The sequence below is a fragment of the Homarus americanus genome, unplaced genomic scaffold, assembly GCF_018991925.1.
Source record: "Homarus americanus isolate GMGI-L3 unplaced genomic scaffold, GMGI_Hamer_2.0 scaffold45562, whole genome shotgun sequence".
Lineage (NCBI taxonomy): Eukaryota > Metazoa > Arthropoda > Malacostraca > Decapoda > Nephropidae > Homarus > Homarus americanus.
In genome coordinates this window covers 620933-643432 of record NW_024744839.1, presented here as the reverse complement: position 1 = coordinate 643432, position 22500 = coordinate 620933, and the positions used below count along the sequence as shown (strand labels likewise).

At 43.1% G+C, this 22500-nt stretch overlaps 1 protein-coding gene and 1 long non-coding RNA gene across 5 annotated transcripts in view; one reads left to right on the top strand and one right to left on the bottom strand.

Moving 5' to 3' along the window:
* The window catches only part of LOC121878202, a 58238-nt gene extending 55260 nt beyond the window's left edge, over positions 1–2978 (bottom strand). Inside the window, exon 1 of one of the 2 annotated variants that reach the window (XR_006091102.1) lies at positions 2908–2978. This is a non-coding gene — a long non-coding RNA (uncharacterized LOC121878202). Of the gene's footprint in view, positions 1–2819 lie in introns of both variants that reach the window. The other variant, XR_006091101.1, reaches the window with a different exon arrangement.
* LOC121878201 overlaps positions 1–22500 on the top strand; it is an 89591-nt gene that overhangs the window by 42313 nt on the left and 24778 nt on the right. The gene's annotated exons all lie outside the window — the stretch shown is intronic.

The following is a 22500-nucleotide window of genomic DNA, read 5'->3' as shown; positions in this document are numbered from 1 at the left end:
TTGAGAACTGGTTTGGGTACGAAATGCCTTGAGCACTATATGAATTAGAGTACAATATATGTTGGGTACGATTTAATTTAGGGTAAACAAAATAATTTGCCACAACGTGATCTGGGTATAAAGTGCCCCAGAACTCCTTGTTCGATCAACCGATTATCCTATGAGACAGATGCTTAAAACGGACACCTCCAACTCGTAACGAGGGTGAAGCCGCCGTTGTGTTGACAAGAGGCGCTCACGCTACACCTCAGCCAAGATATACTGTCAGGTGTCCCAATGCCAAATGTCTACCAAACTTTTCGGTCATGGTTGTTCTATTTAAGAAGTGTCGGTCTGTGCTTGTTGTCGAGGGTGGGGGAGGATTTGGGTCATACAGTCCCTTGTTGTTAGTTGTTTACTTGTCCTTCATCTGACCAAAATCCAATTTATCGTCGTTCTTTTGTCTTGAAACTTAGATGAAAAGTTCGTGGGATAAATACGATTTTCCTTCACTTCATTCTCCCTATTCCCTTTCCCGTCTTTCCTCGTTTCTTCTTAAGATTTCGGAGCCAGAAATCATCTACTAAAAGCCATCATGTATTTTCATTCTATATTCCCTAAAATTTTAGTCAAATCTCGCCATGTTTATGCCCAAGACATCACCCGGAAATATTGCACCAAGGATTTAATTTTCGTTTTACGAGTCCAGCGTACAACCTCATTATACATTTTTTTATTTGTATCAGTGTTTCTCTAAAGCTGTACCTTGGTTTAGTTCTACGGAGAGATAATGTTACATAAAGAAGCGTAGTGAGGTTCTGTGTTTAAGGTCTCAGTTCCCGAGTTGCTGTGATTAATATTTTGATCGTGTCAGAAACTTTTACGCAGACTTTCATACGTTCAGTTTTCATACTTAGTGGTTATGATATATCGTATACGACACATGAGCAGTTGAGCACACACATGTAAACACACACGGACGTACACAGACACACACGAACTTCATATATTGTACAGTACATGCTGCCAATCAACACATACACACACATGTACAGTATCAAGAAACTTAGCACTGAACTTAAGCGCCAGAAAACATTTAAAGACTCCGACTAGTCGACACTGAGTTTATGTTTACGAGCTCTCGACAAGTAAAATAACTGATATTACTTAACAGATAATACTTCAGATAATGCTTAACATTTAAGACAACATATTAATTAATACTGTGTAATAGATAACACTTAGACAACAGATAGCACAATGTAACAGACAACACTTACTATAACAGACAATACAATATAACAGACAACACAATATAACAGACAACGCTTAAGACAACAGAAAACACAATGCAGCAGAAGACAATTAATATAACGCATAAAACTCCACACCACACCACTTCAGATTATGTCTCAGATCAATATCCAATTGGAGTTGAAATATAGATGATAACAGGTGATAACAATACAGTATATGATAACTTAATGATAAATGGTAATCCTGGACCGGTTGCCTAACACCAGAACAGGTGATTCGATTTCGTTCATTTTTTCCACAGATGTTCTTTGGATGATATTAAGTAATCAAACCAATATTTTTTTTTTTTTTTTTACTAAAGGTATTTATCCCTCCTAGTCACAGGCCTGGCATTTGACATTATTAGGGACCTGCCACTCTTTGCCATAAACAGATAAAATGTACCGGGAACTTTCCCCCCACACTCTCATCATTCTCTCACTTTATGTAACTTGACAAAACCTATGACCCTTCAGGCTTTTACGCCCTTAATGTACGAGTCATAAAGGCAAGTATGAACTTTTCATACTTCCCTGTTGGGCGCTGTAAACGCTTCTGCGCTTCACCTTGCACAGGATGTAAGGGGGTGCCCAATAAACTAGCCCCCTCGGGGGCAAATCTGAAATCTGAATCTACTAAAGGTATTTTTTTTTTATCTGCGATCATAAATCACCTGTAGTGAGTAAAACACTAAAAAGTCTCTATGTGCTTGGTACACGAAGAAATGATTATTTACAGTATTTACCGTAAATTCTCCTCCGAAAAATCTGGCGAGTCACCGCGTGACGTGTTTGTTTACAACCGCTGTTCGGCCCGAGTGCACTGTACCCTCACGTTCACAAAAAAACTTAAGATTATACCATGACGTTTCAACAAAGTTGAATTTATTGGTACCAGATACCAAAATAAGTACTTTCTGTTTAATATGGTTGGGGGTACGGGGATCGGAGCCCCTGGCTAGGAAGTTAGGTTAAGTTAGGTAGGATTCTTTGGTTGGTTAGATCAGGCTCTATTAGGTTCTTTGTATTGTCGTGTCGTTCTATTAACTTAATATCATCCAAAGAACATCTGTGGAAAAAAATGAACGAAATCAAATAACGCATCCTGGTGTTAGCCGTCTGATCCAATAGTACCGTTATCTTTACTGCGAATCCTAATTGGGTGGTTACCTGCCTTTGTTTTTCTTACTCTCGACCCTATCTAATATTGCTCACTGATTACTAACGCATATGTCTCAATATAATGCAACTAAAATATTACTCAATATTCTTCACTGATTACTTCAGAGTACTTCTCAAATACTAAAATATTAGTCAATAAAACTCACTGATTACTTAACAACAAAAATAATAATATCAGTATTATAATAAGTATTATTAACTAAAGCAGAACACGCAATAATAGGCGATGTCCAACATAATGACGTCCTGGGTATGCATCAGATGGAAGCCTTCACCCTCTTACTCTTGTAATAATTCATCTAAATTTTCGTGAAACAAAGAATAATTCTTGTGAGTATATAATGATACACTAAATTAACTCACCCATGCTCATGTTATTCAAAGAACTGTACAAAGGGTGTAGTGTATGATTAATGTAAAAACTTTCCACCGCTTTGTTCACCGTTCGTACCATCATCACCGAATCAAGGTAAACACCAACCCCAGCAGCTCAGCTGCCAGTGTCGCACTGCCGAGGTCCTCACTAACTGTATATAGTAATACTGGCAACTTAAACAACTTCAGGTAAAGTGGTCGTTTCCTTGTTACCGCACCGAGCTCACCAGTTGTATGACATTGATTATTATTGGCCAACGTTTAGGTATATATTCCCTACTATCGTGTGTATATGTTAATGTTAACTGTTAAAATAACCATATATTGAAGTAAATTAACCTTATCTATAGAATAAGATTATATTACAAAAACTGTAGAAAGCCCTATACTTAATTTAGTTCGGCCACAGGTTGCTAGAGGGCACTTATGTAGACCGAAGGAGGCTGTACGTTATCTCTCTCGCTCAAGTACTGTATAAGTGATGTGTTCATTTTCCTGGTGTCACTGTTGTTATACGTAATATAAATATCTAGTTTAAGGTTCATCGTAATCCTGTACATTGTCAGGAAGTAAGGTATAGCGAGTAGCCACCCGGGAAGTAGTTGCATAGTGACTTGATAGGGTTTAAACCTTTAAGTAGGACGCCCGGATCCTTCTGTCCATCTCCATATCGTGATTATTGGCTCATACTTTGTGTGTCACCAACACTACGTCACCTGGTGTGGCGTGTGAGATTGTATAATACTAAAAACAAAAATCTGGACATGCTCAGTTCTATCAAAGCATCATTGAAAGCTTGAGGCGTGCTGAGATTACTCCTCGGAATTAAAGATTAGGTTAGGTTAGATTAGGATAACCAGAACATTTTCATCTCGGCACACCGGGCTAGCCTCCATTCATTCACACACAAGAGGGCAACTCTTCCATGAATGCATAAGAGAAAGAAATACTTGAAAACTGCGGAGATAAAAGTGAAAATAATCCAAACATCATGTCAAGTCGTCAGTATGTGTGTCACGAAAGGTGAGTATGGAGGAAAGAGAAACTGGGTGTGTTGGTAGGGGTGGTGTAAACATTGACTGTGTTGAGGAAAACAAAGAAATGTAGGTCAAGAGGGAAAATATCGAAATTGCTGAGAAAGAACCTGAAAATAATGGAGGTGACAAGGACGAAGATGGGAAGGTATACAAACATTTATATTACTTAAGTATATAAATGCTGGGGAATTTTGGGGACATTTATGCTGGAGAGCTGACAAGAATCAATTGAATATTAAGCACCCCAGTTCTTTCACCTGATGAATAAACACCCTAGCGCTAACCTAACCTAATCGGGTCTACACTATCGCTAACCTAACCACGCTCAAACTAATCTATCCTAGTGAGTTACGTGGTAATAAAGTAAACACAAGATCACAGAGAACTGGACAAAACGTCAAGAATAAAGTTGTCTCTTAACTCAACTCAACCCAACCTAACCTAACCCAACCTTACCTAAAGCTAACCTAACCGAACCAACCAACGCGTTATGATGGTTAATATTCATATGAAATAAGGTAGGGGGTGAACCTTCAAACAATTAATTAACGCCACTTTTATCAGTGATTACATAAATGTCACCTCTAAGACTTAGGTAAGACCCAAGAGCCCACTGGTGGCGACTGGCAGAACTACACCATAAACACATCATACCCTCACCTGTCCTGCTTATACTCTAGTTAACCTTCAGCTGCATATTGTACCTGTGTGTTTATCAACCTCATACCAGCCAACATACACCTGCCAACACACCTGCCACCACACACAACGCACCAGAATATGTGTGTGTGTGTGTGTGTGGACGTAAACACATCAATAACACTGAAACTCATGACATAAAAATACTCATGAATAAGTTAATTAATAGACGTATATTAGATGAACTCACTGTTGATTTACTGAGTATAACTGTATATTACATTGATCAATACAGTATAACGGGTATATTTCATGTTGGTCTATGTTACATATTGAGTACACTACAAACATATATTGACATACTGTGTGTGTGTGTGTGTGTGTGTGTGTGTGTCTTTCTTTCTTACATAATCCCCCCCCCCTTACTAACCTAGCGCGTCCCAGTTAACCAGTTTGGGTAATCTGGTGAGGGTGACAGGTGAGGTATATGTGAGGATGTTGAGTGTTGAGTGAGAGACACCAGGCTATAGGTTACGTTGCGTTAGCGTTAAGTTACACTACGTTAATGTTAGGTTACGGACGGTTCGTTACATTACGTTAGCGTTGGGGTTGATCTTCTGGTGACTCAACATGTTACTCGCTAAAATGTAGAGCCATAGGCGTGGTGACCTTGAAGTGACGGCGTAGAAGTTTACTGGAGTCTGTCTGGAATATTAATGATATAAGCACCGTCTGTGAGGGAATTTAAGAGGGTGTGGGTGAGTTGTGTGTTACCTGAGGGAAGAGTGTGATAGGGAGGTGTTTGGCTCAATTCTCTTACGGGCACCAATAATAATATGTAACCCCCAAGTTTATTAATGAGGAAAATGACAAAAATTCTAGAAATTGTTCTTGTTTTTCACTATTTTTTTATGTTTTATTAAAAAAGACGACATTTTAGACAACTGAGCGTAAGATAATTAACTATTAAGACAACGGATCACATGAAGCTTAGCGCCCTCTTTTAACCAGATGATTAAACACCTAAAACAATAAGCTATCCTGACTTTACCTAATATAATCAAACATAACTAAAAAAAATCTAATTTAATCTGACTAACCCCAGGCAGGTAGTGTTTACACGGTTTATCCATCTGGTGACATAAGCTAGGAGGGTGATTAAATTATGCTTTTGAGAACCAGACAAACATGAAATAATTTTGCCAATAAAACAAAGTAACGTTAATTTATTATAAGTTGTATTCTGATAATTAAACACACTGATGCTATTAGGTTAGGTTAGGTTAGGTTAGGTTTGATGAGGATAGATTAGGTTAGGTGGGGTTAGGTCTTGAGATGAATTAAGAAAGGGGGTTAATCTCCAAATGATCCTGAAAATATAATTAGCGATGACCTGACACCTTAGTATTTGGCGTCACCTGCACTGTGTACCTGTGGTCAAACGAGCTCTTAATACCTGTTTATTTATCTTCTTGTGTTTGTTTTGTTTACTGAGCTAACCACCAAGGACCCCTGTTGGTTACCCTCTCAGGTCATACAGAACAATACCTTATTCTGGCTTGTTTACGTTGGTTTTCTGAAGGTGTGTGTGTGTGTTTTGGGCAAAGACATGTCTCCTCTGTGACGCCACACTGCAACATTATGACGCAGTAGTGCCGAGCAACAGGTGACGTCATCGCCACGTGTCCTCGCAGCGGGGGGCTGGGTACCCAGAGCTCCTCTAAGGTCGCCGCTGAACCGAGGAATTTTGTTTTTGGCCCTAAACTGACGGTGAAAAATGGCGAAGATGGTGCCAGTGAATCTAATGGTGTGGTGGTAGTTATGGTGATAGTGATGATGGTGATGACGAAAGTGGTTATGGTGATGATGGTGGCAGTGGTGGTGGTTATGGTGATAGTGATGATGGTAATGGTGGTGGTGGTTATGGTGATGATGGTGGCAGTGGTGGTGGTAGTGTTAATAGCGGTGGTGGTGGTAGTGGTAATGGCGGTGGTGATATTTATGGTGGTGCTGATGGAAGTAGTGGTGATGGTAGTGTTGGTGATAGTGGTAGTTGTGGTAGAGACAGTGGTGGTAGGTGTTTTGTTTTTCTCGTGTGTGTTGTTGGCAGAGGATGATGCTGTTCTTGGCGCTGTTCTCCGTTGCTGTTGTTGTCTTTGGTGATGTGTTCCTTACTGCTACTACTACTACTACTACAGGTACTATCATCACTATTACTACTACTACAGGTACTACCATCACTAACTACTACTACTACAACAACTCTACACATTTTATGACCTAATACAAAATTATATACCCTCGCTGAGTCAGTTAGATACATGTACAGTAGGTTTCATTTCTGGCCAAAAAAGTCGCAGTCATAAGGCCGATTGAAAGTGTTTCCTCATAGTCCCTGTCTGTCACTGCTGTTGGTTTAGGGGCAGAAGATCTTGTTCCCTTCACACCTACTACTACTACTACTACTACTACTACTACTACTACTACTACTTTTTTTTTTAACGTGGCCTCCAGCGTCCCGCAATAGCCACACCTTCGCCACCATTTTATTACCTTAATATTAAATATCCTAATACATAAGTAGCTATCCTATCTGTGTTAAATTAGTTGAGCCGCAGATCTATGCGGCATTCAGTGACAGTAGCCTCATAGTCAATATCTGCAGCAGTTGTCGGAGTTGGGGCAGAAGCTACTACTACTACTACTACTACTACTACAGGTACTATCATCACTACTGCTACTATAATGCATGCCTATTTGCCTATGATATACACAACACTACAAATATACACGCATAGCATAGCAACGAATGTATGAAGTCACAGTGTATAAATAGAGGCAGATGAGAGTTAGGTCTACAGTAGTTAGAAAATGTTCATAACCTAACCTAACTTAACCTAACCTGTTAATGGTATTCAAATAAAATAAATTGTGATTTTTTCCTGTGACCTCATTCCTATTCATCCATACTAAACATACACACACGTGACACATTAACTTTTATTACATAACACAACAGAGAAAACATGATACAAAAAATACACACACAACAAATATAATATAATGGTTGTCCCTCGTGTAACGTGGGTGGCCAGCCCAAGAGCCACCTAGGCGTGAATTTGTTTAAGATGTAGAAGCTGTCGCCAACACAACAACCACACCCTGTGTTAACGAGCTGCATGACCCAGTGTCAAGGAATAGTCCGAGAAGACCGGACAACTCGCCAACTGCACTGGCTAACCATTACCCCGGAATATGATTTACAAATCGATTAACATCCAGGTCCCCAATTACTGCTGGGTAGACAGAGGCAAACACGAAACAAACATTCACACAACCAACAAACACAGGACACAACCAACGAAAGCAACCTATAAACACACAACACAACACAACACACAACACAACAAACACACAACACAACACAACACAACACACAACACAACACAACACAACACACAACACTACAAACGTACACACAACAAAGTAATTAGTGGCAGAACTTGTATCGATAAACCTAATAAGGATTTTACTGTAATAAATGATAAGTCAGCGAGCGTCGGTCCTATAAGCCTCACGACCCACAGGGCGGCAGTGTCGTTACTCCAGAAAGAGACGCTATTGCCGACACTGCACTCGATCTTTGTCACTCCCCAACTGTAATGACAGGTGTTTATTTACAGGTGTTTACGGCAATAAATCTTACCATAAAGATATTTAATGTAACTTAACAACCATGAACTTTATATAATTGAGGTATAAAGATCTATCACCAGAAGATTAGACACCCCAGTTTATTTGACCCGAAAAATCACTTCCATAATGCTAATCTAACCTAAACTAACTTAACCTAATCTAAACCTCATTTAAACCTAGAGTTAATATAGTTAATCTTGAGGTGAAGTAAGCTGGGGTGTCTAATCTTCTGGTGATCTCTGAGTGATTATAGTCATCTTATCTCAGTCTAGTTAATTAGATCATTTATCGTCGTAGTTTAATGTATAGTCTACTCTTGGTCTTTGAGAGTGAGAGTGGCAGTAAGAGTAACTGTCAGTAAGAGTAACAGTAAGTGACAGCAACAGTAACAGTGGCAGTAAGAGTAACTGTCAGTAAGAGTAACAGTAAGTGACAGCAACAGTAACAGTGGCAGTAAGAGTAACTGTCAGTAAGAGTAACAGTAAGTGACAGCAACAGTAACAGTGGCAGTAAGAATAACTGTCAGTAAGAGTAACAGTAAGTGACAGCAACAGTAACAGTGGCAGCAAGAGTAACTGTCAGTAAGAGTAACAGTGACTGAATAGTGACAGTAGGAGTAATTGTCAGAAATAATAACAGTAACAGTGACAGTGGCAGTAAGGAATGACAGTAAGAGTGACAGTGATAATTACAGTAACAGTGACAGTAACAGTAAGATAATAACAGTAACAATGACAGTAAAAGTAACAGCCGCTATACTGTATAACGACTACACAGTTTCAGTATTTCAAATGAAGGTGGTAGAGAGACTGGTAACACTGCTTGGTAACAGACCTTGGGAGGGTCACCGTGGCTCTGGTCTCTCCTCTCACCTGTGTTACTTTATGGCGCACGGTAACAAGGCTGTTAATATACATACAGAGGATCATATGAAGAATAAGCACCCCAACCAGCTTATTTCACCTAACGTTAGGGAAGGGTAGGTTGGGTTAGGTGTTTTAATTATTAGGTGATAAGTATATATATATATATATATATATATATATATATATATATATATATATATATATATATATATATATGTGTGTGTGTGTGTGTGTGTGTGTGTGTGTGTGTGTGTGTGAATAATAATAATAATGGCAATTAACGGTTTATTGAAAGAGTTTAGCAGCCCAAAGGCTGAAAACTATACATTGGACTGAAATGACTTTGTTACGGCAAGCGGTACTGAGTATGAAGACACATAAACACACATTATGTTAGGCTGTAAGTCATGTCATGTTTATTGGGTGTGCCTGCCGTATACAATATATATATATAGTGTTGAGATGGAGGCAGAGAGAGACACAGAGTAGGTTGAGGTGTTGGGTGGTGTAATGATCTTGTTTGCGTATAACAACCCGACGCAGCGATTTTTGAATAGCCTGCCTGACATGTGTGCCGGGCAGGGCACAGCTTCCTCACTGTAGCTATCCTCATCATAGTGCCAACACCTAACCTGTTTCTCCTGAAGACTTTCAACACGTAAGTTTAACTTGTACTTGTTGTGTACACAGGTAGACTGTGTACATTGCATCGTTTATCATTGTGACGACATACAAATATGACAAATTAAGTACTCATTGTAAGTGTTAAGATTAGACTAATTACCTAGCTATGATTGTTATGTAAATATATATTGGATTAAACATTTATGTATGATTGCCTATGTATGACTTATATGAAATACTAAAATTAATTGTATTCAACAGGTTTGACCGAATTATAATGCTCGAGTTCAAGGTCACAAGTCTGAATATTCCTTTAACCGCCTAAATGGCGGTTACAGACTTATTACATACAAAGCCATGGAGTGGTTGGCTCGCTTAACAAAAGCTTTCGTAACTAAAAAGGAAAGGAACATGAATTGAACATACAAATTATAGTTTACAGTTGATGGCCTGGGCTGGTCTTTTGCCCTGTGTGAGGTCACGTAGGCCTCGTCGTGCAGTAATTCGTACACAGGTGTTGACATAAGAACACAAGAACATAAGAACGGAGGAAACTGCAGCTGGCCTATTGACCCATACTGGGCAGTCCCGTTTATACCCAACCCCTATTGCTTATATAAGCATCCAACCTATGTTTGAAGCTATCCAGCGTATTCGAGTTAATGATGATATTTGGTAACTTGTTCCATTCATCCATTACTCTGTTTCCAAACCAGTGTTTACCTATTTCACGCCGAAATCTAAATTTGTCTAATTTAAAACCATTGTTACGAGTTCGCTCCTGGTTGGACAGTTTGAGTACCTTTGTAATGTCCCCTTTGTTTAACCCTGACTTCCATTTATACACCTCTATCATATCGCCCCTCACTCTACGTCTCTCGAGGGAGTGCAAATTAAGATGCTTTAACCTGTCTCTGTATTCAAGGTTCCTAATGCCCGGGATTAGTCTTGTCATTCTCCTCTGGATTCTTTCCAATGATTCTATATCCATTCTGTAATACGGTGACCAGAACTGAACTGCATAATCCAGGTGAGGTCTCACAAGCGCTAGATATAATTTTAAGATGACCTCACTAGTCTTGTAACTAACACTCCTTTGTATGAACCCAAGTACTTTATTAGCCTTGTTACGAGCAAAAACACATTGTTTACTTGGCTTAAGATTCCTACTTATCATTACTCCTACATCTCTCTCGCAGTCGGATTTCACAATGGCATAGTTGTTCATCTGGTAACTGGTTTCCCTGTTTACATCTCCTATACTGAGTAATTTACATTTGTCCACATTGAATTTCATCTGCCATTTTTCCGACCATTCGAAAAATTTGTTTAGATCTTCCTGTAGTTTTGCAGAGTCCTCGTCAGATTTAATTACACATCCTATTTTAGTGTCATCAGCAAATTTACTTATGTTGCTGTCTATGCCGATATCTATGTCGTTTGTGTATATAATAAATAATAATGGTCCAAGTACTGAGCCTTGGGGAACTCCACTAGTGACGTTGCTCCAATGAGATTTAGTGCCGTTTATGCTCACTCTCTGTTTCCTGTCCCGTAACCACGCCCTAATCCATTTAAGGACATTACCTTCGATGCCATGCACTTCTACCTTTCTAATTAGTCTTTCGTGGGGGACTCTGTCGAGATATACCACATCATAATTGTGCTCCTCGTCCACCGATTCGAAAACTGATGAAAAGAATGTTAATGGATTAGTTAGACATGAACGCCCGCTTGTGATGCCATGTTGAGAATCATTGATCAACTTGTGCCTCTCCAGGTGGTTTCGAATAGAGTTTGAAATAATTGATTCTAGTAATTTACCTACTATTGATGTTAGACTGATTTGGCGGTAGTTAGAGGATAGTGATCTATCCCCCTTCTTGAAAATCGGTATTACATTCGCTATCCTCCAGGATTCTGGTACTACACCTGTTTTTAATGACATGTTGAACAACTTTGCTAAGGGCATACTAAGCTCTTCCTTACATTCCTTTAATACTCTGGGAAATATCTCATCGGGACCAGGTGACTTATTAGGCTTCAGTTTGTCTATTTGCTTACTAACATCGTTACTAGTCACTACTATCTCGCTTAGTTTGTTTTCTTCGCTATCTCTGTATAGAATCGGTGCCTCGGGTATCATGTTTAAATTTTCGGTGGTGAAAACTGTTGAAAAATATATATTCAGATTATTGCTCATTTCTCCGTCGTTATCAGTTAGCTCGCCGGTATCTGGCTGTAATGGTCCAATCTTTTCTCGTAATTTAAGATGATAAATATCATCAGCTAAATTCATCTTAAAGAGAAACTAAAAAAATAATAACAAAACAGGGATCACCTGAAGAATCGTCACCCCAGAGTGTCCACCTGAAGAATCATCACCCCAGCCCGCTCCACCTGACGAATCATCACCCCACCCCAGCCCAGCTCCACCTGACGAATCATCACCCCAGGCGCATCCCACCTGACGAATCATCACTAGCCCGCTCCACCTGACGAATCATCACCCCAGCCCGCTCCACCTGACGAATCATCACCCCAGCCCGCTCCACCTGACGAATCATCACCCGCTCCACCTGACGAATCATCACCCCAGCCCGCCCCACCTGACGATTCATCACCCCAGCCCGCTCCACCTGACGGTTCATCACCCCAGCCCATAATATATAACTAAACTATTGCAAAATACACAATACTAAACACAAAATACTTTATTTAATATTCCAAAATATACGATGCATATTACAATGGGTAGGTTACGTTACGTTATGTTACGTAATGTTAGGTTAGGTTAGGCCTGAAGATTAACCACCATGGAGTGTCCTGACCCCACCTGAAGAATGGTCACCCCAGGTTTTGCCGCCTGAAGATTCGTCACCCTGCCAAACTCTGGGGTGACGATTCTTCAGGTGATCCCAATCGTCTTGGTGTTTCTTCCGTGGAAACATTCGGATAAGGTGACAACAGCTTGGGTACACTGTGGCCCGAATGTCTGTGGCGTCAAATGCGTCTGATAACCACTGGACCACTAGTACAGAGTTACCAGTTAATAACTTTTTGTTTTAGCTGTCAAATAACGGAATTTCATATTATTTTCTAAAGACAAAATTGGTGAAAGTTAGTTGAATATTTCGATGATGCTTATTCTAATGAGATATAAATTTTCGTTTTCTCTAAATACTATATAACTGGCTACTCAATTACCGGACAGCGGCGAGCTTTCGTGCGGTCCCCAGCGTCTATCTCTCTCTCTCTAAAAAAAAAAAAAAAAAAAGTACGTCTGTAATTAGTAGTATTTTTTAATTCTCTCTTGTTTTCAATTATGTTATTTAAACTAACATACGACACATTTTACGTCATTTTAAACGAAGCCTTTCATCCGAACTTTTGCCACTTACGAAATCTGTGTGACTGGGCCTTCACAAATAGCAATTGAGTAACCTTGCTTTTATAAAACAGCAAGTTGCAACAAGTCGGAGCCTCACTGGTAACTCTGCAACACGATTCATCAACACATGCAGTAGACGTGTGTATATTTTGCATATTTTCCAAATTTATATATACTGTAGATAAACTACTAAGCGTGAGGTAGTGGGGGTCAGACAACAGAGGTAGTGGAGAAATTTAAGAAATTGATGGATGGAATAGTGGGAAAGGTCCTGAGAGTGAATGTGGCGAAAACAAAAGTAATGTATTGGTAAGTGTTGCCGAGGGACCCGTGGTAGAAAGTGGAAAATAACAATGTGTTGTCTGCAAGACAGGTGTTGGCAACAACTCGGTAATATGCAACGCGCCTGTAAGGTGCACTGGAGTAGAGCGGGATATCTCGTTGCTGACTTTAAGTGTTGTGTACCCACACAAACTGGACTGTGTCGATGATACAGTGCTGAACCCTTATCATTAATTCAGTTGCAAAAGTCAGAAGTGGCTGGAAGAAGTTTACGGAGTTGCTGCCTGTATTGACGGCAAGAGGACCTTCCCTCCGCGTGAAAGGAAGAATGTATGCAGCTGGTGTGATGTTGTATGGCAGTGAAACATGGGCAGTTAAAGAGGATGACATAAATAGACTTGAGCGAACTGAAATCAGTATGGTGAGGTGGCTGTGTGATGTGAAACTAGGAGGCCATGTTAAGAGCTAAGAGGGCGGCTGGTAAGTGTTGAGGAGAGGCATACTGCGATGGTATAGGTACGTGGAAAAATGGATGAGACCAATAGGAACAGAGGTGCATGAACCTTAATGTGGAGGGGAGGAGAGCCGGGGGTAGGCCAAGAATGAAATGGGGAGAGGTACGGAATGGCGTTAGAGGTCGAAACCTGACAAGAGAGATTACAAGAGACCGTGCAGCATGGAGAGCTGCCATCAGATAACTAACCCACACAAGCTTGGAAAATGGCCGTAAAACGATGATGATGATGATGTGATGATGACTGTGTCCATGAACGATGTAATCGGAGTAAGCAAAAAACTACAGAAAAGTGGTGCTATAAGGAACACACACTGTACAAAAGTGGTCGCTATGAGCAGTAAACACTACAGAAGTGGTCGGTATAAGATGTTGTACAGTGTTAGCTACTTATACCGGCCAGTTATATACAATATTTATTGCTTATATCGACCAGTTTTTGTATAGCGTTTGTTGCTTGTGCCGACGACCACCATACTGCCTTGGGGTCAGATACTTACCGGGGTGATATTCGCTAAAGTTCGTACGATAATATTTCTGTCTCTCCTCACTTACTGCACGAATCAGTCATACAATAAAAGAGAGAGAGAGAGAGAGAGGCTGGGTGAAGGTATGGTCTTCTTGAGGAAGGTGTCCTTGCCTAACCAATCGTTGCTCCCTTGCCATAATCTACTGCTGGCTCCAGATGGGAAGGAAAAGGAAGAGAGGAAATTAAGGGAAGGGAAGGGGAGGAAAGGAAACGGGAATGAAGGAAAGGGCAACGAAGGGAAGAATATGATGTGAAGGACACCTCAAAGGCAACACGTCAGCTGTGTTAGATTGGATAGATTTTTTAGCACATACTTTTATTTTGTTCACTAAAACGAGCATTTGATATCCCTCCATCGACCTTCTGCACGTGAAAACAAAAAACAAAACAAAAACTAATTCATTTTCCTTCCTACCAAATCAGTTTCTTCTCTTAATATGTTGTTTACAATTAATTGCATTGTTACCTTGAATTCGTAGCCTCAACACCCTCATATTTTATTGTTATATAAATGGTTAAATTTTGTTGTTGTGATGAGGTCGTGTTTGTGTATATTTTTGCTCGATTTCATATCAACTGTTCAGACCTATACCTGATGAAGAGTCCACCAGGTAGGAGGGTGTTGTCCTTGACCAGACCGAGTTAAGAGTTCACCTTTACCCCTCCCCCACCACCCCAGCCAGTGAAAAGTGCGTCGACATTTTGTGTTGAAAAACTTGTCTCTTTCAGCATTACTTCACAGGGTAAATGGATGAGCTGAGTTAAGTGGCAGTATTTTATTTTACATTTGACCTCATTTTGTTCCTTTTATGCTGATTTTAGAGGCTGACTTTATAATTTTTATATCATGTTTGTTTATGTTTTGAGTAGGAATCGTAATCCAGGTAAGTTAAGGGTCTGGTTTGAGGAATTTCATCTGGTTACGTATTGAATTAAGATGCCGGAAGTTCAACAGTTGTAGAGGAAAAAAGTGTGGAATGGAAAAGAATGAGGCGAAAGAAACAATAATTCTCGAAAAGAAAACACCAGAATAAAGTCTTTAAAATGACCTGCCAGAAAAAGCCAAGATACCTGTCGTCTCCAGCAACTGAGTCACCAAACCTCGCCACCTTCTGATGTTCTCCGTCCACCTGTGTTGCTCACCTGTGTAAAGAACTGCGCCCCACGTCCCCACACCTCCAAGAATCAGGTGCCTCACACAACACGACTGACCTCTCACCACTACCTTCTTTCTCCCTGTCCCTTCACCCGTACATTAACCCCCTCGCTGCTGACGGCGGGTGGAGTCTTGTAATCATCTACGCTACAATAACTAAGTGTGGCTCTCGTTGAAAGTCCTCAGCCTTAACATTTCTATTTCACTCATCCTTCCTCGTCAACGTCATAAGCACTGGCAGGATGACCCCCTTCCCCCGTACTTCACACACCCACACACACACCACTAATTAAAGTCACCACCCTTGAAACCATCAACTGAACACTGCCGTCTACTCCTGCTGCAACTACGTGTCATAGCAGCTGTGTGTGTGTGTGTGTGTGTGTCGTTACATAGGAGAGGGTTACATAATACAATCCCCCGACCCCTTGACAGACAGGACGGCCACCACAAGGAGTGAACACGTGGGTGATGTGCAGTGCCTCGTGGATCCCCCTCCTCCTCCCTCTACCTCCCCCTCACCTCTCCCCCCTCCTCCCTCACCTCTCCCCACCCCCTCCTCCCTCACCCTCTCACTCCCTCTCTCCTCCCTCACCTCTCCCCACCCTCCTCCCCACCTCTCTCTCACTCCCTCCTCCCCACCTCTCACCTCCTCCCTCACCTCCCCACTCCCCTCCCCACCCTCTCACCCCTCCTCCCCACCTCTCTCCTCCTCCCTCACCTCTCACTCTCTTCCCTCCTCTCCCTCCTCCCTCCCCTCTCACCTCCTCCCCTCACCTCTCTCACTCCTCCTCTCTCACTCCTCTCCTCCCACCTCCCCTCCTCCCCACCTCCTTCCTCCTCCCTCACCTCTCTCATTCTCCTCCCTCACCTCTCTCACTCCCCCTTCCCCCACCTCTCTCACCCTCCTCCCTCACCCCTCTCACCCCTCCTCCCCCACCTCTCACCCTCCTCCCTCACCTCTCACCCTCCTCCCCACCTCCCACCCTCCTCCCCCACCCTCCCCACTCCTCCTCCTCACCTCTCACCTCCTCCTCACCTCTCCTCCTCCCTCACCTCTCTCACCTCCCCTCCCCCACCTCCTCACCTCCCCACCTCCTCCTCACCTCTCCTCACTCCCTCACCTCCCACTCCACCTCCTCCCTCACCTCTCTCTCACCTCCTCCCTCACCCTCTCCCACCTCCTCCCTCACCTCCTCACCTCCTCCCTCACCCCCTCTCCCTCTCCCCACCCCCCCTCCTCCCTCACCTCCCCCCACTCCCCACCCTCCTCCCCACCCTCCTCACTCCTCCCTCACCTCTCACCCCTCTCCTCCTCACCCTCTCTCACCCCCTCCCTCCCCACCTCTCACTCCCTCCTCCTCACCTCTCCTCACCCTCCTCCTCACCTCTCTCACTCCTCCTCCCTCACCTCCTCACTCCTCCTCCCTCACCTCTCCACCTCCTCCCTCACCTCCTCACCTCTCCTCCCTCACCTCCCTCCTCCTCACCTCCCACTCCCTCCTCCCCTCACCTCCCACCTCCTCACCTCCCCTCCTCCCCACCCTCCCACTCCCTCTCCTCCCTCACCTCTCACCCTCCTCCCCCACCCTCCCCACCCCCACCTCTCCCCACCTCCCTCACCCCCCACTCCCTCCTCCCCACCTCTCTCACCTCCTCACCTCTCTCACCTCCTCCTCACCTCCCCACCTCTCCCTCACCTCTCACCTCCCTCACCTCTCCACTTCCCCACCTCTCACTCCTCCTCCCTCACCTCTCTCACCTCCTCCTCACCTCTCACCTCCTCCCCCACCCTCTCTCACCCCCTCCTCCCCACCCTCCCTCACCTCCCACCCTCCTCCCTCACCCTCCCCACCCTCCTCCCCCACCCTCTCACCTCTCCTCCCTCACCTCCTCCCTCCCTCACCTCTCCTCACTCCCTCCTCCTCACCTCTCTCACCTCCTCCCTCACCTCTCACTCCTCCCCTCACCTCTCTCACTCCTCCCTCACCTCCCACCTCCTCCTCACCTCCTCACCTCCTCCTCACCTCACCTCCCTCACCTCCCACCTCCTCCTACCTCCTCTCACTCTCCTCCTCCCCCACCTCTCCACCCTCCTCACCTCTCCCACTCCCTCCTCCCTCACCTCCCCCACCTCTCCTCCCCACCTCCCCACCCCCTCTCCCTCCCTCACCTCTCTCACCCCCTCCTCCCCACCCTCTCACCCTCCTCCCTCACCTCCCCACCTCCTCCCTCACCTCTCCCCACCCCCTCCTCACCTCTCACCTCTCCCTCACCTCTCACTCTCCTCCCTCATTCTCCTCCCTCACCTCTCTCACCTCCTCCCCCACCTCTCCTTCTCTCCTCCCTCACCCTCTCACCCCCCTCCTCCCCACCTCTCCCACTCCCTCCCTCACCCCCTCTCACCCTCCTCCTCACCTCCCCACCCCCCCACCTCTCCCACCTCCTCCCCTCACCTCCCTCCACTCCTCCTCCTCACCTCTCACCCCCTCCTCCTCACCTCCCCACCTCCTCCTCACCTCTCTCACCTCCCCTCACCTCTCACCTCTCCCACCTCCCACCTCCTCCCCCACCTCTCTCACCTCTCCTCACCTCCCCACTCCCCCCTCCTCCCTCACCTCTCACCTCTCCTCCCTCACCTCTCTCCTCCCCACCCCTCTCACCCTCCCTCCCCACCTCTCCTCCCCTCACCTCCACTCCTCCCTCACCTCCTCTCACCTCCTCCCTCACCTCACCTCCTCCTCACCTCACCTCCTCCTCACCTCCCCTCCTCCTCCCTCACCTCTCCCACCCCCTCCTCCCTCACCTCCCCACTCCCTCCTCCTCACCTCCCACCTCCTCCCTCACCTCCCACCTCCTCCTCACCTCTCCCACCCTCCTCCTCACCTCTCCCACCTCCTCCCACCTCTCACTCCCTCCTCCTCACCTCTCACCCCCTTCCTCCCTCACCTCTCTCCTCCTCCTCACCTCTCCTCCCTTCCTCCTCACCTCTCACCTCCTCCCTCACCTCTCACTCTTCCTCCCACCTCTCTCTCCTCCTCCCTCACCTCTCTCCCCTCCTCCTCACCTCTCTCCCCCCTTCTTCCTCACCTTCACTAGCGTTAAGCCACAGTACCTCATCATCACTAACCAGAACAACTTTAGGTGTAAAAAAATAAACCACTGATGTGCTTTGCCCGAGGTATACCTGCCCACCTGACCTGCGGTTGAATTTAGGTCAGGTCATCATTATTAAAGGTCAACTCATTGCACCACCTCACCCAGGCCTGTTTGGGGTATGAATCTCTTATAGTGAGGTAATACACACGGGGTCTATTAATTATCTCTAATGGTGTATTTGTATATTGCCATACATGCGCTAACATCTGTCTCTTAAGTCTTAATATCTCATCACTTATTATCCATCAATATAAATACACCTGAATTATCCCGACCTGGCAACTCGACCTTAACACCAGTTACCGGTAATGTGTCCTTAATTATTAGTTATTAACGCATACCTGGCAGGTGAAGGTTCCTCCTCCTGCTGCTGCATGGCGGATTTTAAATGTCTGAATAAGTACATGAACGACACCCACTTAATTAACTCTTGACCCATGATCACTTAACCCATAACCCAAAAGCAACTATGTATGACCCATGATCAATTGAGGCTATGTGTACCATGACCATACTCAGGTATATGGACAAAACCCAGGATTAATTAAGTCCGTGCAGTGTGTATGCATGACCCATGATGAGTGAGGTAATGCATAGCAGGGGCCGGATTCAAGAGTGGGCAAGTGCAGCTGCCCAGGGGCTCTACATATTACAATATTTTATTTATCTGTTTATTCATTGATTACTTTTATTTTCATTCTTAAAATTCATGTTTATCTTGTCCATCACGTAAAACTATGTTCAGCAAGAAGGGTGATAGAAATTAGGCTAGCTACTCCTTGAAATTCATGAATACCTGGTTTTCCCTATGAACCGTATATTTTAATATCTTTAATATAACTGCATATGGCTTCAAAAATTTCCAAAGAAGTGTTCAAATTTCAAAATTTTCCCGGCTTACAACGCCCCTGGAACTCCCAGATGTTTAGGCTCCTTCACTCACCCCACCCTCTTGGGTAGTTATAAGAGGGGGGCTCCACAAAGAGGCTGCCCATGGGCCGCCACAGGTCTAAATCTGGCACTGGTGTATGGTCGTGTATAATGATCATACAGGTCTCGTGGTCATCACTCACTCAATCTTGTATTCATGAAGAGTGAACAACAACGATGAGAGGCAGGAACTAACCCAGCAACAGGTGATAACAACAAACAAATGAGCATCGGTACAGTATTTATGTTCTTAGATTCAAAACACAAGATAGCGGCTTTTTCACTGTTAATAGAAGAGTGTAATTACTAAACTTGTTACGCACTTAAAGACCATAGTTGTTGAGGCGCAATAAAACATTAACATAAACATTAACGAAAATAAACAAATATCACTAAAGTTTCCGAGTATATCAGTCAACAGTACTCTTGTGTAAGTTCACTTATCCTTAGAGATGATGGCAGGCGTGTGAAGATTCAGTGGTTAAAACACATGTTGGTTGGTGCCATTACTTAGAGGTGTTGTGAACGTGTCGGAGAAAATGTCGATAAATCGTACTGGTCCCTCTCTGCCACACACACACACACATTGCAAACAGGTATAGACAAGTGAACAAGCAACACAAAAATTCACGTGTTTTGATCGCAGTAAACCGTCTGGTGCATATGAAAGATAAGATAACGTTATAAGTCTTTTATCTCCACGGGGAATATTGAGCCGAATTATTTTTATTAGTGTCGCTTCTTGCTAACACGTCACGCTGCCTCACGGACAATAATTTATCACATTTAAATACTAAATTAATACAACATTAATCTTGATCTATTTCATATTAATTGAAAGAGAGTTGGATTTATACTGTACACCTGTGTCTCTGTGTCTGTCTGTTTGGTTAATGAAAACAGATAATCACTCACGTCTGTTCAGTAATCCGTACCTGTTGTCCATGTACAGTATGTATAAACAACAGCAGGACCAGCAAGGAATGATTACTTCTCGCATATTTTGTAACTAGAGTCGACCATCTCAGTATTAAAATGAACTATGAGACATTTTCTTTTTGTATTTTCTGTTATTACATTTTTTATATTTTTATTTTCCGGAGAGAGAGAAATATGGAGGCACGGCAATGTAATACTTCCCTTCACCTCTTCCCTTGTATAATATTGTCATTTCACTTCGTCTTCATTTCTTTGTTAATACTTACGCTCTTTCACCATAATATTACTCTTCAGTTTTCACGAAGCAAATTGACTCCATTCTACAGCGAGACCAAAACACTAATAGAGATTTACAAAATATTATTAAAAAAGATTTATATATCATTAAATCAATTATTAAATCTTAATATCTGTATAAAGTTCTGTTTTAGGTTCAACTGATGATTACCAGTTAGTTTATTCTACATTATGATAAAGCACCCAAACGCTATACCTAGGGAGGTTAGGTTAGGTTACGTTTGGTTACGTTACATTACGTTATAGTTTAGTAGGTTACGTTAGTGTTAGGTTACGTTACATTACGTTATAGTTTAGTGTAGGTTACGTTAGTGTTAGGTTACGTTAGTTTAGGATAGGTTACGTTAGTGGGGTTACGTTGGTTTAGGTAAGTTAGTACGTTACATTACATAGTTTAGGTTGGGTTAAATATGGAATAAGGAAACTGTACAAGTGAAGGCGGGCCAGTTAGAGAATTGAGGCTGGCACATGACACAAGTCGACGCTAGTGCGTGGAGCCCCTTGATGCTATTCTGGTGACACTGTTTTGGAAGCTGTGCTGACTGGCTAATGTAGTCAGTACTTGTTTTTTGTATGTTGTACCTGAAGGCCACGACTGTCCTTAATATCAATGTAAATAAACGTTAACAGGTTAGTTTGTGACTTAAAATAATATACGGGTTAATCCAACACTCACACATACAAGACTCACCACTGACCTCATCCACACGACGAGAGGTTGCAGGTGGTGGTGGTGGTAGAGAGAGGAGAGCCTGGACGATTGTTGCTGATAACTTTTAGGTGGTCCGCTACTTAACTGCTTATGTACATTTCCTGCTTCTAAACTGATTAATAATTCTTCCAACGGCTGTTTAGATTATTTGGAGGTTTGCCACCACACCGTCCCTCGTCTTGTGATGAATGTGTAATAATTTATCTGAAAATAAAATGAATCGTTAATATAAACAAAAAGTGAATACCCATGTTGTGTGACAAGCACACACCCACGTACAGGTGAATTATTCGTCCTTCAGACGGTAACATACTGTATGTGTGTCGCCTCTCCACACCCTCTGCGTCTCTCACCAACAGAGGTCTTCAGGGAGTTTCTAAGTCAGATCCTACACAAGACGTCAACAGTTAATGCTTAAGAAAGACGCAACACTCTGGTTGACACAAGACCTTTATAGTGAAGTATACTGTACACCTAGATGTTAAGTACCCGGGCATGGGCACCATCGACCTCGTACCCTGCCTTCCCTGCACCTTCCTCACCACAGACAACACCTGTGTCTGTCACCTGTCTGTGTGTGTGTGTGTGTGTCAAAATCAGTCTGAACTAAATAAAACTAAAACCACAATAGCTGTACGATACAACTAGTATTAGCAACTTAGGTAAGACTACTTGCGCCTAAGGGTGCTGGGGAAGCCCCGAAATTCAGGACTAGTATATCATTAAACCTAGTATTAACTTAACATTCAAGTTTAAACTAGTTTCAACAACAGAATTGTGTGGAATTACAAAGTCACAAAACATAATTGTAATTTGAAATAAAACTAATGGCAAATGGCGAACCCGAAACATAAGAACATAAGAATGGAGGAAACTGCAGCCGGCCTATTGACCCATA